Source organism: Calidris pugnax, unplaced genomic scaffold (assembly GCF_001431845.1).
Source record: "Calidris pugnax isolate Ruff unplaced genomic scaffold, ASM143184v1 scaffold52, whole genome shotgun sequence".
NCBI lineage: Eukaryota > Metazoa > Chordata > Aves > Charadriiformes > Scolopacidae > Calidris > Calidris pugnax.
The window spans coordinates 4,523,576-4,541,442 of record NW_015090811.1 but is presented as its reverse complement, the minus strand read 5'-3'; the positions used below and the strand labels follow the sequence as shown (position 1 = coordinate 4,541,442).

Genomic DNA, 17,867 nt, shown 5'->3' with positions numbered 1-17,867 from the left:
GAAAGCAGCCCTGAGGAAAGGGACTTGGGGGTGCTGGTGGAGGAGAAGCTGGACATGAGCAGGCAGTGGGCACTTGCCACCCAGAAGGCCAATCCCATTCTGGGCTGCATCAAAAGATGCATTGCCAGCAGGTCCAGAGAGGTGATTCTTCTGCTTTACTCTGGTCTGGTGAGACCTCACCTGGAGTGCTGTGTGCAGGTCTGGAGCCCTCAGTATAAGAAGGACATGGACCTGATGCAGTGGGTCCAGAGGAGGGCCACAAGGATGATCACGGGGTTGGAGCACCTCTGCTACGAGGACAGGCTGAGGGAGCTGGGGTTGTTCAGCCTGGAGAAGAGGAGGCTCCGGGGAGACCTAATAGCAGCCTTCCAGTACCTGAAGAGAGCTACAGGAGAGATGGGGAGAGTCTGTTTAGAAAGGCCTGCAGTGACAGGACGAGGGGAAATGGCTTTAAGCTGGAGGGGAGCAGATTTAGACTGGAGATGAGGAGAGGGTTCTTCACTGGGAGGGTGGTGGAGCACTGGAACAGGTTGCCCAGGGAGGTGGTTGAGGTCCCATCCCTGGAGATATTCAAGGTGAGGCTCGACGAGGCCCTGGGCAACCTGGTCTAGTTGGGGGTGTCCCTGCTGACTGCGGGGGGGTCGGACTAGATGGCCTTTGGAGGTCCCTTCTGGCCTGGACCATTCTATGATTCTATAAAGTGATGTTTAATAGTACAGTTACATGTGAAGACGCTGCCAAAGCTTTGCTTTTCTGTAGCATTTTAATCCACGTCTGGTCATTATCTGCTGGGGGAACTTGATGGAAAATATTAGTTGTCTGGGCCATAAATTTATGGGATAAAATTTTCCTGATTTTTTTTTTTTTACTTGGGTATGGTTATGACCCAAAGATTTTTTAAGGTTTTCTAATGCTCAAACTTCCCTGCATATATTTTTTTCGGGATCTGAGTAGTCTCATTCCTGCGCTTTTGGCAGGATTAGGGCTGTTCACAGTTTTGGAGTCTTACCCGGCGATGAGTGTTTTCTCCTGAAATTACTATGTCTGCTATTATCAAGGAAATACCACTTTTATCGCGTTTACTTTGGGATCATAAATATTATTCCGTGAATTGTGATCTTAAACTTTGCATGTGATAAATGATTTATTGTCGGTTTATTTTCTGGCGCTGTGTTTGGTTGTACAGTGTGTAAACGGCTGGATCACGACAAAATATTTAGCCATGGGTGCAGTCCTACTTGAAAATTAAACAGATTTGCTTATGTTTCACGGAGCAATTCTAAGAGGCCAACTTGAATTTTTCAACCCAAGACTTTCTAGTGTGAGTTGTGTTTTTTTCTTAGACGTGGCAAAAGGGGACGTTTGCAGAGGAGAAAATGGAAAAGTAAGTTTTGTTCTTGTAGATGAACCAACCTTTATTTTGTTAACGCATTGCTTGGGTTTCAGTTTCTCTGCTGGTGGTACTTGTTGGTTGGATGGTCTTTGAAATAGAGGGATTAGCAGGAAAAATTGGTAACAAGCAGATCACATATCTCAGTGGTAAGATCTGGGTTTATGCAAATGGAGGGAGAAGCACGGAAATGATGCTGCTCTCGTAGGTCAGACTAAAAATAAGGCTTTATTCATGCACTGGGCTCTCTGAAGATCTCTCCAATCTAACAGAACCACAGAATCTTCATGGTTGGAAAGTCCAACCATACACACACACACACAAAAACCCCCAATGATCTTGGGCACTAGAGCATGCCCTGAAGTGCCACATCTACATGTTCTCCAGGGATGGTGACTCCATAACCTCCCTGGGCAGGCTCTTCCAGTGCCTGACCACCCTCTCAGTAAAGTCATTCTTCCCAATATCTAATCTAAACCTCCCCTGCCCCAACTTCAGACCATTTCCTCTGCTCCTGTCACTATTCCCTTGGGAGAAGAGGCCAACCCCCACCTCTCTCCACCCTCCTTTCAGGGAGTTGTAGAGGGCAATGAGGTCTCCCCTCAGCCTCCTCTTCTCCAAACTAAACATGCCCAGTTCCCTCAGCCTCTCCTTGTAGGACTTGTTCTCCAGACCCCTCCCCAGCTTGGTGGCTCTCCTCCGGACACGGTCCAGCACCTCAATGTCCTTCCTGTGGTGAGGGGCCCAGAACTGAACCCAGCCCTCGAGGTGAGGCCTCACCAGTGCTGATCGCTTTATGCATTGCTTTAAGTTCAAGAGAGAGACTTACATTTTTATTTAATGGCAATTTATACTGAATTCTTTTTTTGTAGCACACGTTTCATCACCTGAGCAGTGGCCTTTGCTGTAGTCCTGCAGGAAGAAAACAACAGCAAATACTATTAAGAGGTGGTCTAGTGGGGAAGGCGGCAGTAAACAGTGCTTCCTAAAAGCAGATCATTTCTCTCTCCCTGATGGGCCACATCCAGTTTATAAAACACACATCAGTGCTTTTTATGAGCACATAATTTATGTTTTTACCTTTTTTTTTCCCCCTAACTATAAATGATTTAATAACAAACAATTAAATAGCCTAGACAGTCATTCAAAAAAGAAATGCTGCTTGTTTTGTTAGAAAATTCCCCCTAACTATAAATGATTTAATAACAAACAATTAAATAGCCTAGAAAATCATTCAAAAAAGAAATGCCACTTGTTTCATTAGAAAAATCGGGTTTTTATTATTAAAAAAAAAATAATTGCATTGACTTAAGAATTCCCAATCTAATAGTAATAAATTTCAGTTAGAAGTCATGGAAGGGAAGAACCTGTAATGAAAATTGCTGGCCACAAGCTTGGGAGGGATGCACATAAAAAGCTATCATTTTAAGAGTTGAAGTGAGTCTAGTTTGGTCAGCTATATTCCTTTAATTTAGTGAAGTACCAGGTGCACTCTTCCCTGTATTTCTTTCAGTTAGCAAAATTAAAAAGGTTGTGGAAAATACCTGTGAAATGGGTCAGTAGGACTCGGTGCTGATCAAGGAGCAGATGAATCCACCGTGGCCTCCTCGGGTACCTCCTCCTCCAGCTTCACCCCATAATAACCAACCACTTCCAGAAAGACTGTGACATTTTCAAAGAATCTTCTTAAATTTACCATTTCTGTTGCTCTCCTGTGCCAAAACAAGTGCAATATTCTTTACATGTGGCATCATCACATGTCCGGGTGGTAGTGTGATAAAATCCCTGCCCTGTAATTAATTTGGAAACGGGGAGATAATGTGTATTTTTGTGTGTGGTTTTTAAATGCCTCGGTATTTTCAGCTGCAGAGTGAAAGATTTCATGCCACGATGCACAAATTCTTACAGAGTTTGAGCATTTTAGTAAGAAATACAGTCGTTAAGATTGCCAGTTAGTGTCAGGTAAAATGTTGGGTTCTCAAAATTATCCACATTTTTGCAGTGTTTTCTGTTCTTGTCCTCTCCCTGAGGCCAGTAAATCTCTCCAGCCCTTCCCCTCCTCCTCAGCTCTTATTTTTTTTCTTTAATGAGAGTGTAGCTTTGCAGTTGGATTCTTTTTAGATTCTCTGAAATGCACGTAGATAGGCATCTCGTAAGAAAGAAAAATAAAAGCCCAAGCACGTAAGTAGGAAGCAACCCACAGCGTCGCTGCAGAACGGGAGGTTGAGGAGTGGATGTAGTGTGGAAAATCACAAACCCTACCTTGTCATTGCAGGTGAGCACCCTGGGATGTGCTTCATCTCATCACCTTGCTTGGTAGGAATATAATTAAATGTGAAGTTTTTATTCTACATCCTACTAGAATTCTGTTCACCTCACTGACTTGTATATATTTAAAAAAATGAATGTATTCACTCCATGGAATGTGTAAGTCTTTGCAGCACATGCTATAAATTTTATTTATTAATTTCAAACAGGATAAAGGCGTTTCCAGGATAAATAGAATGTAGGTCTCATCATGTGACTGCAGGAGTAGGTGGCTACAAGGAGCCATCTGAAAAATGACTTTAGCCACTTGGTCATTCTTAAAAGAGCTCTTAGATTGGGCCACGCATTTAATTCTTGTGCTCCTCCCAGCCCCCTCTATCCCACGGCAAATTAGTTACCTGTAAATGAGTTTCCTCTTGTAGTTGCAGGGAGGCTGATGCAGTGATGAATTTCTGGTGTTCCATGTATATTAAGTTTTTGTTTTACGCTCTGCGGGGAATTGTGGAAAGGAACGGAATTCCTCTCAAAGCAGCTACTGTGGAGGGAGTGGTGGTATGTGGTCCTTCTGGGTCTTTTTCCTGTTTGGCATCATTTTGGGGGTAATATCAGTTTATTTCATTGAGTCAGAGTTCACTCTAAATGTGAGTTTTATGTTTACGTTAAGTATTTTTCATCCCAAGTTCACAGCATGTTGGTGTTGAAGCTTATGGCTCCCCCTTGTTTGTTTGCCCTGCAGGATCCGCGTCCCCTTTTAACGACCTTCTGCATTATCATTCATCTTGGAGTTAAAATTTTATAAGTGTTTTAAAGTTTTGCTTCTGATTTATTTATTATTTTTTAAATTAAATTTTAGCAATACAGTTGATATATCCATTTGGGTTTGCAGAAGTGATCAAGGCAGTACATAATAGCCCAGCAGAAGAATTAAAATTTCATTAATATAAGGTCGGGACCTTTTCACTTCTCTTGTGAGCAGCTCTCAGTAAATGTTGTTCCAGAGAGGGACCAGGATGCTTTTCAAGTCCAGGGTGGTGGTACTGGAGTGTTTTTACATTTTATTTATTTTTTTCAGAAATGTAGCCCTGAATTAATTGACTTTTATTATTAGGCAGCTGGTGATCTCCAGGTGATGCTTTGTAGCATTTGCTTCTCACACCTCTAGGTCATAATATTTATATCTTCTCATTCTGAACATGAGAACCGTTAATATGTCAATATTAATTAAATAGTAATTAAACAAATGTTACAGTTTCTGCAGAGGAGTGTAGTGCCATCAGCATTCATTGCTGTCTCCTTTCTCTCCCCCAAGGCCCTCCCCATAGTTTGGAGGCTGATGTCCCCTCTGCAGGAAGGAGGGAGAAGAAGTTTATTTGAATCTCTTGGGAATTTAAACACAGAAAATGACCGCTGACCAAAATATTCTCCAGTTCCTCAATCAAAACAAGGAAAAAAAGATTTTCGAGCTGTATTCAGTTGAGTAACAGACTAAATAGCGGAGGGTTTCTTAGAGGTCAACGGTTATTTTTAAGATGATGGAAAGTCTTAAATGCTCCCTGCTGTTTATGGCATGTGTTGCCTTCTCTGGTTTTAGTCCTTGTTTTAAGGAAGTCTTTGGGAAGTTGAAGTGTTTGTTGTAGTGTATTTGATGAGCCTTTGTGGCTGGAGTTCAGTATTTAGAAAATAGTTTGCTCTTTTCCTAATCCTCTTCCATTTAGGGCAGGGTTATCTGGTGTATTATTATGTATGTCCTACTTCAAACAGCATTTTTTTGATACGCGGATGCTTTTCTTGCAGTGCACACAGTGTTCCTGCCCTCCTACCTTCAAACCTTTTTATTTAATCCCTTAGTTTATGTAAGATTACTCTCTAATGACTTCATCTGTAATGAATATGGGTGGTAGGACCCACTCTGTTGTACCAGTGGAGGATCAGGGGTTGGTGCTGATCACAGGGGCGTAACGTTCTTCGCTCCTGGGGAGTGTTTAAGGTTTGAAGTCCCTTGGGAAAATTTACTATAAGGATTCTTTCCCATAACATGCTCTTTTTAATTTGTTGGTATTAAATGCAGATCCAAAATGGTCAGTTTTGGAAACACTGGCTGGTTTGATCCTGGCCTTGTGTTTTCTACTTTTTATTTTACTATTGAGTCATTTTAGTTGTATATTTTAGCTAACACTGAACCAAGCTGCCGCATCAATACTCTGCCGTCTGTAAACTTTAATCTGGATTCTCATAAAATTCCCTTTTGTCAATACCAGCAGTCAAAAAGAACAGAAACTCCATTCAAACCTAATGCTCTCTTCAGCACTAGGGGTTTGTTTTCAACTGAGAGAGTGAGAAGAGAGTTGAAAATCTGCCTGTAAATTTTTTAAACATATTCCATGTAAGTAATCAAAAGATGGTCTTTCATTTTTGTTTGTTTATTTTCGTACCTAAACGTGTATTACAATCAGGAGGAAACTGAATGTTGTTTTAATGCTTTCAGTAAAAGACTGGTAGAAAAATAGCTTTTATCCTTTTTTCATCCTTTAAAATCAATATTGATAGAAACTATCGTAATATGGTTTGTGTTACAGGTGGTGTAATACCAAGGGCTGTACTGCTGCCACATCTCAATTTTGTGGGGTTTCAGAGAGTAGTTCTGGTAAGGACACTCAATGATTTATCTATTTATTTGTCATAAAAGTGGAGTGAGAGTTTGGTACGATGCAGTATTAGTAATTGCAATTCCATGAATTTACAGTATTTGTTAGGTATCGGCTCCGCTGAGTCTTTACATTAAGTGTTCTTTTAGTCAATGGTCTTTAACAGCTCCTTTTGGAGCTGTTATTGTCTCCTGTGTAAATTCCTATCCATTTCCTTGAGAGTTGTTATACCATCAAATCACAGCACGGAAATATTACTAGACAGACCTTTTAACAAAACACCTTGTAAAAACTGTATTGCCTACCTGAAGCTGGGAGTCAATTGCCTTAGTGTGTATCAGTTTTTTAAAAAAGGGGAAAAAGTTACTGTGTTTTGATTATAGTATGGATTTTTTCAAGTACTAAAGTCTTGGCTTCCTAAAGGGAACTATGAATTTGTGGTTCAGAGGGCAAATATCCAGACCATGAGCTGTTACTAGTCTCCTCTTCTTAAATTTAACGTAGAGCCACGATTTTGCAATTGTTTTCTTTAGGTGTATGTAACTGCAATCCCTCTATCGTTTCTTTTGATTTTTGCCTACTTTCCTTAAACAGATTTTCTTATCTCTTCTCCAAGGCTAGACTTACAAGATGAGATTACTTTACTTTTCTCTAATAAAGGGAAAATTCATTCTGAGCCAGTCTACCGCCAGCCCTGCTGAAGCCTTGTGCAAGAGCACAATTGAGTATTTGTTCTTTCAGCAGCGGATAACTGATACCACATTTGTATCAGTAGAATTTTTAATATATGCTGTAATTTAACAAATGTCTGGTGGGTGTAGTTTTTTTTTTTTTTTTTCTTTATTAAAAAAACCCCTCACAATCCCTTGAAGTTGTTAGGAAGCTCTATTTGTGGACTATCTCAGGTCTATAGAGGGCACTCAAAGCCAGAGGGAATTTGTTTCAACAAACCTTGCCTTGCAAGTAGGGCCCACATGAGGTGGAGGAGGATGTTGCTGACTGTTCTTCGTGGCCTTGCTCTTCCAGGGAGCTCTTGTGCTGGCTCTGCCCCAACAGATCACTTAAGCAGTGGAAGTCGGTGGGACTAGAACACATTTAAATACTCTTCTGGATTGATCTGTATCTACATATATTTTCCACAAGGGGTGGTACTTTCTTGTGTGGGGTACACAAGAACTTCTTAATGGGATTCTCTGCTTAACCTAAGAATCCAGTAGTAGATCTTTCTGTGTTGGAGATAGGGTGAGGGTGGAGCTCGTTTGGGAAGGCTCTGGAGGTTGATAAATTAGGGAGGCAAAAGGATGCTATTTGAAGATGCTACCGAGTTGGTGTAAAGACTGAAGGCATTTTCTCTGCTGTCATTGCATTAGTCATTGGGTTGTCTCAGTTGGAAGGGGCATTTCAGATCATCAAGTCCAACCATCAACCCAACACTGACAAAACCACCACTAACCCATGTCCCTCAGCATCACGTCTCCCCTTCTTTTAAATACCTCCAGGGATGGTGACTTCACCACTTCCCTGGGCAGCCTGTTCCAATGCTTACACCCATTTTTTATTTTTCCTAATATCTATCCTAAAACTCCCCTGGCACAACTTGGGATGGTTTCCCCCTTGTCCTATCACCTGTGACTTGGGAGAAGGTCTCCCCTCAGCCCCCTTTTCTGCAGGTTCCCTCAGCCACCCCTCACAGGACTTGTTCTAGATTGGTCAACTTAAAATATTTGGGCATGGTACATCACACTGTGTGGTTTCCAGCCCTATAGGTACTTTGAGCACACACAAATAATGTCTGTAGACCTACATTAGAGTTTCTAAACCTTGGAACGGCAGAAAATAGGCTTTCAGGCTGATGCGAGAGAAATGGCATTGTGAAGTCTGGAGTAGCATTACTCAAGAATGTTAAACAGCAATTCTGCAAAGTAAAGACATCACAGCTTTATAAATATTGTAAGAAAAGAAAGATGATGGGAGCTCTTTGGAGTCTGAGAAATGCCGAAAATTTTTCAAAATGTTGTGAGCAATTTGTGCCGTGCTTATTAAAGTATAATGTCGTCTGGAAAAGTCAGGGACTCCTCTCTCTCTCAAAAATCTCTTTATTTTCAAATAATGCTCCTATTACTGGAAATGGGTGAGCAGAATTTTTCAGATGTGGAACCTGTTATTCCAGTGTCTGAGGGAAGGGAAAGATAACCTAACACTGTGAGTTTCTGGGGTTTTTTTGAACGAGCCGTCGTATCTAATCTGTAGTTACTGTGATTGCTTAATTCTGCAGAAGATGGAGGTCATTTGTGGGACACTTTGAGGACCATTTGGTGTAGCTGCCTATGTAATAGTCCACAGTTAGAAGACACGATGTATTTCCATCTCTGCCAGTGTTTTAACTTGACTAAGCAAAACTGTGACCAGGTTTCCAACTGTGCCAGTAGAGGAGACCATTTAATCCAAAATAGCACCTTCTGCTGAAGGAGGGGGATCGTTATCAGACAGATGATGTATCTCTAGGTTTCAATAGTTTGCTTCAAAGGGGATTAATTCAAAAATTAGTGAGAACAGATGCCTGATGTTGGCCTGAGCAGTCAGGAAGAAGAGGAAATGTCCTGGGTTTGAACTTTTTATCTTAATTGGATCCTTTTTGGCTTTCAGCCTGTTTGATAAGAGTTTCTTCAGTAGACTCTCCTGTTCGACTGTACAAAGCAAACAGTTTTACATTTTAAGATTTTTATGCGTGTGTATGGGCACTCATGCAGGCATTTGCATACAGCTTTGAAGGATGCTTCCCTCACAAAACAACCTTCATATACAACAGGCTACTTTGGAATAGCTTTTTTATATCCCGTGTGCTATACAGAAAAGCAGAAATAGTGTTCTTTTAAACCATCTTTTAATATTATTTTGAAACTTACTGCCTGTCCCTCTATAGATGTGTTCAGGTTCCTTTTGCTAGTCAGACCATGTAGTGCCAAATTAGCAAGAAGAACATTTCTTTAATCTTCTAAGATCAACAATGCAATTGCTTCTACTGGTACAGGTGACTTTACAAGGTGTAGGAACCATCCAGGGCTGTGGTGTGGCAGGTGAGTTCATCAGATCTCTGGGAATTTTTCCTCCCCAGTAGTATAAATACGCCTCTAGACTTAAAACACTGATGAAGTACCAGAACTTGGCATTCGTTCAAAGTTGTCCTTGGTCTAGGATAATTTGAGTTAGGTGAAATATTCCATTTTTTCAGGGCGTTCTGTAAAAGAAAAGACTGATCTTGATGATTCAGATGTTGGAACGGCTCCCAGGAAAAAAGAAAAAAAAGGATATATTGCAGGGTATGGAAAGTCTGGTCAAGGATTATGAGTGGATTGCATGTCTTTTCTATGTACTAGAGGTATATCACCTCAGCATATATACTATTCTGAATATTCTGCCAAAAGACCCTTGATAGAACTTCATTTAGAGAAGAAATAAGCAGATGCTGAAGGCAGGAAGATGAACCAACTTAATGTCTAGATGACCTTTGGAGGCACGAGTGAGTTTTTCATTAAATGTATATACCTGAAGGGAAAAATCAATACTATTTCTTATGGAAATTTGGGTATAGCTAATAGAGATGGAGACATTCTCTGCCAAAATCCATGGCACTGAGGCCTAGAGCATATAGTTTTTGCTCGTGACAGCACACAGTCAAACTTGGAGGTGTGGTACCGAGTAGGATGCAGAGATTGAATGTCTGCAGTGAAGGTGGTTATTGTAACAGAAACTGAAAATTAGATAAATTAAGGCAAGAGATACTTGCAGGTTTGGAGAACAATCTGGCTTTTGTTGTGGAATTACTAGGGGTGAGGTGTTTTTGTTGGAGCTACCTGTGTCCCGGCAAAGGTCTCGTGTCTGAAGCTCAACTTCTTGTGTATTTGAGTGTCCAGTGCCATGATGGAAGCTGGACATGGGCTCTGCAAGTCACTCCATTGCCCCTCCCAGCCTTTGGTCATTGCCAGGTCACCCAGCAATGCCCAGTGGTTTATTTAAGTTAAAAGTTAAGCAGTACTCTTTAATCTTTACATCTTTGTAAACCCAACGTCTTGGGTGGTTGTCGCTTTATTTCTCTGTTACTTCACAGTAGATGACATCTGTATTGCAGATGGGTATATAGTGCTGTGAAAGAAGAAATGAGAATTTTATGTTAGTCTCACGTTGTTGTTATTTTAGGTTGTAACTAGAAAACAGGACAAGTACGTTGATCATTCTGTGTCACAGCCAAAGACAAACAAATCAGTGCGAGCTGTCTGCGGCTGCAGTCGCTCATGGGTGGCAATGCCCAGTCTCCTTGGAGGGCTGAAATCAGGGATATTAAACTCTTGCTGTAATACTTGATTTAAAGTCAGCAGATAAGAAGAGCTTTGACTCTTTGAATACCAAAAATAGTGTTTTTCAGACAGTGTTTCTTAATTGATTTCATGCGTTTTGAGAGACACCTCGACTGGGTCTTGGGAGTACCCAGAAAAGGGAAGCAATTCGAGTCCTGTTCTTTGTTAGAAGTCAATTCCAATGAGGCTTAAAAGTGATTTAGGTGCTTCTGGAAAATTTGACTCCCTAATTTCAAAGTCCACCTGAAGTTATATCTTGAGGTGCTAAAGTTGGTTGGTTTCTGATCCGCCGCAATGCTCCTTTTTCTAAAATAAACTTGTAAGTGTTAAATTAATTTTAATTAGTACGTCTCTCTTTTCTAAGAAATGCTCTGATTTCGTAATTTCTTCCTGATAATTAATCTTTAATTAAAAAAAAAAAAAATCCTGGGTGAAGATGGTTTCATACTGCCCTTTTGCACTTGATCTTGTTTGCATTGGAAGCTGGTTTCTGTCATTTCAGGTCAGAGACTGCGCCAGAACAGGTTTTGAACAAAATGTGCTTGATTATTCCTGAACAAAAATGTGCTCCGGTTCTAATACAGCTTTTAAAGACTCTGCACTGTGGTTTGCACTTTTTAATGCTGTTGTTGCATTTAGTTTTATTTGGGAATAAAAGAAAGTGGTGTTGTAGGTGGTGTCGGTGGAGTGGTTACGAGGAAAGGATGTCTTGTTTTGCAGATCAGCAATCTAATAAAGCGGGGAGAGTGGAGGAGTGTGGGAGTAGATACAGCAAATGTAGATTCACATGTTGTTCCTTTTTTTTTTTTATGTTCAGAAGCATATTATTTTTTGCGAAAGGTGGGGGTTTTGGGGTGTTTTTTAGGCTCTGAACTCCTAATGGTTATTTACCTGCAGATTCCCCCAGGCTCATTTCAGGCTGCTTCAGTAATCGGGGCTGGATGTGAAAGTGTTTGGGTAAAGGAAAGAGTTGAGTTTTTAATCTGAGGGTAAACTTTCCTAAGCTGCCTTTAAAACTCTTTAAAATGCTGCAGTCAATCAGGAGTTACACGTCTTTAAATCTTTTAGGTGAACGTCTCGGGGCTAGAAAGAACTTGTCACTTCACATTTAATTTATTCCAGGCTTTAGGATATGTTTCATGGCTGTGGAGAACTTTGAACGCTAAATATGATGAATGTTATTTAGCACATATTTTCAATACCAAATTCTGCTGCCTGACTGCAGTTACACTCTCAACATGTTTAATATCTGGATTAGTAGAGAAAAACATGTCTAAAGCACAGCATATTTCTACTATTATCATTCATAAGTACCAATCTACCTGTTTGCTCTCAGTCCACAACTCATGAGTAATATTGGCTTGACCCAAGTAGTCAGAATTAGTCAGGTTTTTTTATCAAAAAAAAACCCCAAACAAATCCCTGCATTCTTAGTATAAATAATTAATTGTTTTCCCCATCCAAATAGGCACTGCTTGCTTTTTCTTCATCCCAATTTAAAAAATAATCAATTTGGCCTCCTCTTCATCCAAATAGGCACTGCTTGCTTTTTCTTCAGCCCAATTTAAAAAATAAATCAATCAATTTGGCCTCCTCTTTAGTAAGCAGTGGGTTCTGATGTTGTTGAAAGGCTTGGATCTTCTTAGTCTGGAGAAGACTGAGGGGGGATCTGATCAACACCTCTAAATACTTAAAGGGTGGGTGTCAGGAGGATGGGGCCAGTCTTTTCTCAGTGGTGCCCAGGGACAGGACAAGAGGAAATGGGCACAAACTTGAACATAGGAAGTTCCACCTAAACATGAGGAGGAACTTCTTCACTCTGAGGGTGGCAGAGCCCTGGCAGAGGCTGCCCAGGGAGGTGGTGGAGGCTCCTTCTCTGGAGACATTCAAACCCCACCTGGACACATTCCTGTGCAGCCTGCTCTAGGAGGACCTGCTTTTGCAGGGGGGTTGGACAAGATGATCTCCAGAGGTCCCTTCCAACCCCGTGGCATTCTATGATTCTGTTGCACTTGATTAATGGCCACTGAACCTGGAAATTATATCCTTCGTTGTTAAGAGTTGGGATTGAAATTGTAATAGATTGTAACTGAAGGATCTTCTCTGTGTTCTATGAGGTTGTTAGGGTTTTTGTTTTTATTCCACCCCATGATGGTATTTTCTTTCAGGGGTTTCACATTTCATCCTTTGTTTTTCATAACCAGTGGACGCAGAGCTGTTAACGTTCACCAAAGCATCTGCCTGAGGAAAACATTGGCAGCTTTCATGCACTCACGAAGGAATTTCAGAAAAATTATTTGTTATCCCCAAACTAAATGCTGCCAGAGTACATAATTCCAAAACTTATTTTCTCATGGGAAAGGCCTACAAGATGGGAAAATAAGATGGGTTTATTTGCATTTAGAATAGATCGAACCCCCTCCACCTGCTCTGTGAACAGAGCACCTCCGTACCTTTTTTTTCCTCCCCCCTAATCAAATTGCATATTTATATCCCCAGCCCAGCAGAAGTGATGTACTGTGCCTGATTATCCCAGATCTTTTCTAAGGTAATGTAGGAGTTGAGGAAGATGCTCAGTTGTAGTGAATTCTTCACTCCAGCCAGGTTCACAGAGCACCCTTTCTCCTGGGTCTTCCACTGCAGAAATTGCTTCTCTTGCTTCATTTATGTGGTTAGTTGGATTTTTTTTTTATAGGGTAGTTCTGTCAATTTCTATGTTGAGAATGAAATTTACACTTGATGTTAGCTTTGTAGGTGCTTAAAAAGCTGAGGTGAGAGCATTCAGGCTCACATATTCAGGGCAAACAAGTGGATCCTTTATTGGAACAGGTCTCATTCGTGTAGCCGTGACCAGCCCCATGTCATTGTGTTTTGTCTTCAGTTGTTCACTGGGAAAGAAAAAAACAAAAACCCAAAGACCTGCAGGATTTTAGCATAATTATGATTAAAACCTGACATTTCACAAAAAAAAAAGACTCAATCTGAAACCATGAAGCAGTGGTGGCCTCTAATGGGTGTTTCAAAACGTAAGATTCTAGCAAAGCTCCTTGCTGTAGAGCAGAATGCTCTCGGATCCTGTAGGAAAAGACTGTGTGGGTTCCTACAGAGGAAAATTTGGGGTCTTTTCAGTTTGCTTTTGGTTTTGGAAAAAATTTGGATGTGCAGTGTGGAATGGACTTGGAGCCTTAGGCTCTGGTGAGTTGTAGATGTCGGCGTAGGGCAGAGGGTGTCAGGAGAAGACGTTGGCCAACTCTGGCAGGCGTGATGTTGTCCCTCTTTCCATGCTCCTTCGGACCTCTTCTCTCTGCTGTGTCTTGTTCCTCTGCGTAGGTATAACCTAAATCACCTCCATTTGTTGTTGTTATGGCAGCATTAAAAAAAAAACCTTTCTAATCAAGACTTGAGGGACCCCACTGTGGTAAATACACCAAAGCTGGTCAGACAAAGGCCTTTCTCCTGCAGGAGCTTCAGGCGTGACTCGGGGCACAAGGTTAAATAAACAAGGACAAATAAAAAGAACAGAGCTTAGTTGGAATAGAAATCACCGTTGTTGAAGATGAATTGAGTATTTATATTTTTTTTTTCAACCAGCAGAGTTTATTTGTGCAAAATGTTCAATTTGTGCATTGTAATGGAAAAGTAGCAAAAGAAGAACGTTGGGGAAAAAAAGAAATGACTGAAGGACGTGAAAGGGAAATGGAAGAGGAATCCATACACCCCTATGAAAAAAAAACCCCAGTTAAGACTTGGATGCTATTGTGGGAGTGCTGAGATCTTTCCACAGATGTTTGTGAGAACTACATATGTTGTTTTATTACCATCAGGTAGGGATATAAATACTTGAATCATAACAAATAGAACCCTTGCCAGGCTACACGGTCACTAATCACCGATCCACAATGAGATTTCCAGAAAGCCAAAAAAACCCCAAAAGCACAGACAGTTGAAAACCGACTAATTGCAAAAGTCTGCCCAAACTTCAGAAGCTTTTCATTGAGAAATAAGTAGCTTTAGTCCAAGCTGGGAATTAAGCTGTTTTCTGGAAGCCAGCAGTATGCAGGGCAGCAGCAGCAGCCTGGTGAAAAACTGTGTCACTCTTAGTGCACCAATATCCATCAGCTCAAGCCATTGATGTAGATGTAATCACTGTCTCTAATAGAAATAAAGTCAGGGTAATGGAACATTGTCACAGGATCAATGTCTCCTGTTTTGAAAATAAAACCCCCTCAGCTTTGCTTTTGCATTTATGTACCAGCAGGCGCCCACATCATTCAATTCCATTGACACGGTCCCTTGGAGCCCTGAATGATCTATTGTGGGAACATCAGGAACAACCTATTGGAAAAAAAATGGAATGTTCTTGATCAGACTTACAGGGCACGTTACTCGGGGGGGTTTCCAGCGGTGAAAATGAGAATAAATCAGCTGAGCGGGGCGAATGAGACTAAATCTGCAGTATGAAGATCTTTAACTTCATTTAACTGTTAATTTCTATACGTTCTTGATCAAAAAGCTTGAGCCATAATACTTATTTTCAACGGCTCATGGTCTCAAACAGAAGAAGTTTTTTGGATGTAACATGGGATTTTAAACAACGTAGCAGAAAATGTGTCTTCCCGTTTTCATCTTTCTTACACTTGATTCCACCAACCTCCCGCTGTTCTGTGTCTAGATCCAGAGATTATTAGGAGATGGTTATTTTAGCATTTAAGTAAAGCCATTTAACAGTTTTACAAAGCCTTCTTGAGACAGGGTCTGTAAGTTTGGTTGCAAAAGTCTTAATTTATTTAAATTAGGTATTCCTGAAGGATTGTAATTTTGTCTAAAGATATATTCTCCTCATGGCCTCAGAATCGAATCTCTACAGCTTGCTTGATGTTACCACTGTTCCCATGCTGACCCTTCCAATAAGAAAATTTTCATTTTTAGGGAACAAATATCTCTCCCTGGAGTAATAACAAGTACTTATGGGTATTTAACACCCCATTACAGAGTAAATATAGATATATTTAGTGTACAGAGCCTAGAAGGTGAACTTTGAAGGTCATTTTGTGAGGTAACCCATACTGGCCAAACCTATACTACTGCTTCCCTGGGTAAATGTGCTAATTCTGGTCTTCAATCAGAAGCCATCTGTATCTGATTGGGTTTAGAAATGCCACGTTTCCAGTTTTTCTTCTGTAGGCATCTGCCCAGCTTGTGTGCAGTTGGGACACTCTGATCCTGAAGGTCATCTCATCAAGCTATGGGTTCTTCCTTTCCAAAGGTCTGGATTAAGTGTTTGATCATGGAGAATTGAATGATGTTTGCTTATATTTCCTGGTGTCCTCTGATATTTAAGTACTGAGAAAGAGGGTGGTGATTTAACTTTTTAATTACTATTTCTGGAGAGTTTTCATTTGATCCTAGTTTGCCTGTGTCGGTGGACTTGAGCTCTGTGATTGAAAGCCCAGGGGGGCAAGATGGGATGGTTGGGTTTGGCATCTTGTGGGGAATTGGGGAGGGATGGCTTTTGTGAAGTAGTCAAAATTGAAGCAGGACATTCCACTGGTGGTTTTACTGGCACATGGGTGTTTGGAGCAGCTGGGTTTGGCTTTGAAGTTTTAAAGGAAGAACTTTATGAAAGTGGAGTTTTAAAGGAAGACCAGGCTGGATGGGGCTTTGAGCGACCTGGTCTGGTGGGAGGTGTACCTGCCCAGGGCAGTGGGGGTTGGAACTCAATGGTCTTTAAGGTCCCTTCCAACTCAAACCATTCTATGATTCTATGAACATATTTGCTCCTGAAGAAGGACATATCAGAACTACCTCCATGTCAGCAGGGGTGTAATTATCTTGCAGAAAAGTTGTGCCTGGAAAGAAACATCTGTCTTCCTTGTTTCCCAAAGAGTTGAAAAGTCTTCAAAATACTAATATACAATATGTTTTTGCTATTCTGATACAGGAAATAGGGAGAAAAAACTCCCCCAAACGTATGATTCCTTCTTATATTGCATCGTAACAAGGAAAAAAGAGGTTTAAGAACCTAAAGGGCCTTGAATAAAGTGTTATATCCCCATTTCTTTGGTCGATCTAGGGATTTACAAAATATGGTTGCCAAGAATGACTGCAAGGTGCCCTATAGCTCTCCAGGAAGGTATATTTTTAACTCTAGAAAGCATAGAAGTTTGCAGCTTTGTAGCCGTAGCCCTGGAAATCCAATACGGAATATTCTGTCGCTGGTCTCTGGGCTGTAACATCCGGAATCCCAGTCTCCCGGGTCACGCCGCGTGTGACTTTGGGGAGGAGATTCATAGTTCAGTAATTAAATACTACTTTGCTCCAGGCAAAACCAACAAATGGGCTTCATCTGCAGCTTATTTTGTAATAGTTCTCAGGACTGTGCTTGGCGTTTCTGGGGACTGAGTACTAAGATAAGTAGAGAGTAATTGTTATTTTTAGCTAAGGTTTTGGGTGGTTTTGTTTTGTTGTTGGTTTCTGGTTTTGGTTTGTGTTTTTTTTTATTTTTTTTTTCCCCTTTCGGGGTTGTAATTCTTTTTTCCTTCAGAAAATTTCAAACTGGCTTCGTCATTTTATATGCTTCATACTCTCAAATTGGCACGGAAAGACAGAGACTGTTGCCATAAATTAGGTCACTGAAGCTGAAGTACAGAATACAAATATTTATCGCCTGAGCTACAGGAAAACAATTCAGATGAGGAAAGGAAAAAAATATTTTATTTTTTTAGTATTCAGCAATGAAGCTGTGTTCTTGAGATGAAAAGTGAAGCAGTCGAGTTAAAAGACGAGCCTGAGAAGCGTCTCTTGTTTTAAATTGCTGGAAGGAAAACTACCAAAGCTTGATCATATGGGAAATCAGTACGAAGGTTCATTAGGTAGAATTACAGATAATTTTTTTTATGCAAGTTCACATTTGACATAGATTATTGAATCTTAGAATTAAAAAAAAAGGGCATATTTAAATAATAGCAATTTGGAGACACAGGTGGAAATGCGATAACTTTCATTTTGAACTATATTACAGCAACGCTTATGCATTTAATTTAAAAAACGTTTTCCTTTAAATTCAGAAGGTTAGAAAGAATCCCTAATTGCAGATTGTCAGATAGGAGGAGAACTCTAATATGGGCTCATCTGTATTGTGCCCAATGCAGTATCGGATCCCATCTCTCAAGCGAAGATGTGAAAGAGCAAAGAGCAGTGTTTAGAACA

The 17,867-nt window shown here is 40.7% G+C and overlaps 1 protein-coding gene across 2 annotated transcripts in view; it reads left to right on the top strand.

The window, feature by feature from the left end:
- The window catches only part of TBL1XR1 (transducin (beta)-like 1 X-linked receptor 1), a 63,480-nt gene that overhangs the window by 19,964 nt on the left and 25,649 nt on the right, over nt 1-17,867 (top strand). Inside the window, exon 2 of one of the 2 annotated variants that reach the window (XM_014938836.1) lies at nt 6,235-6,302. The exons of the other annotated variant lie outside the window; for it this stretch is intronic. The gene's annotated coding sequence lies outside the window, so the exon portion shown is untranslated. The remainder of the gene's footprint in view (nt 1-6,234; nt 6,303-17,867) is intronic. 2 annotated transcript variants of the gene reach the window in all.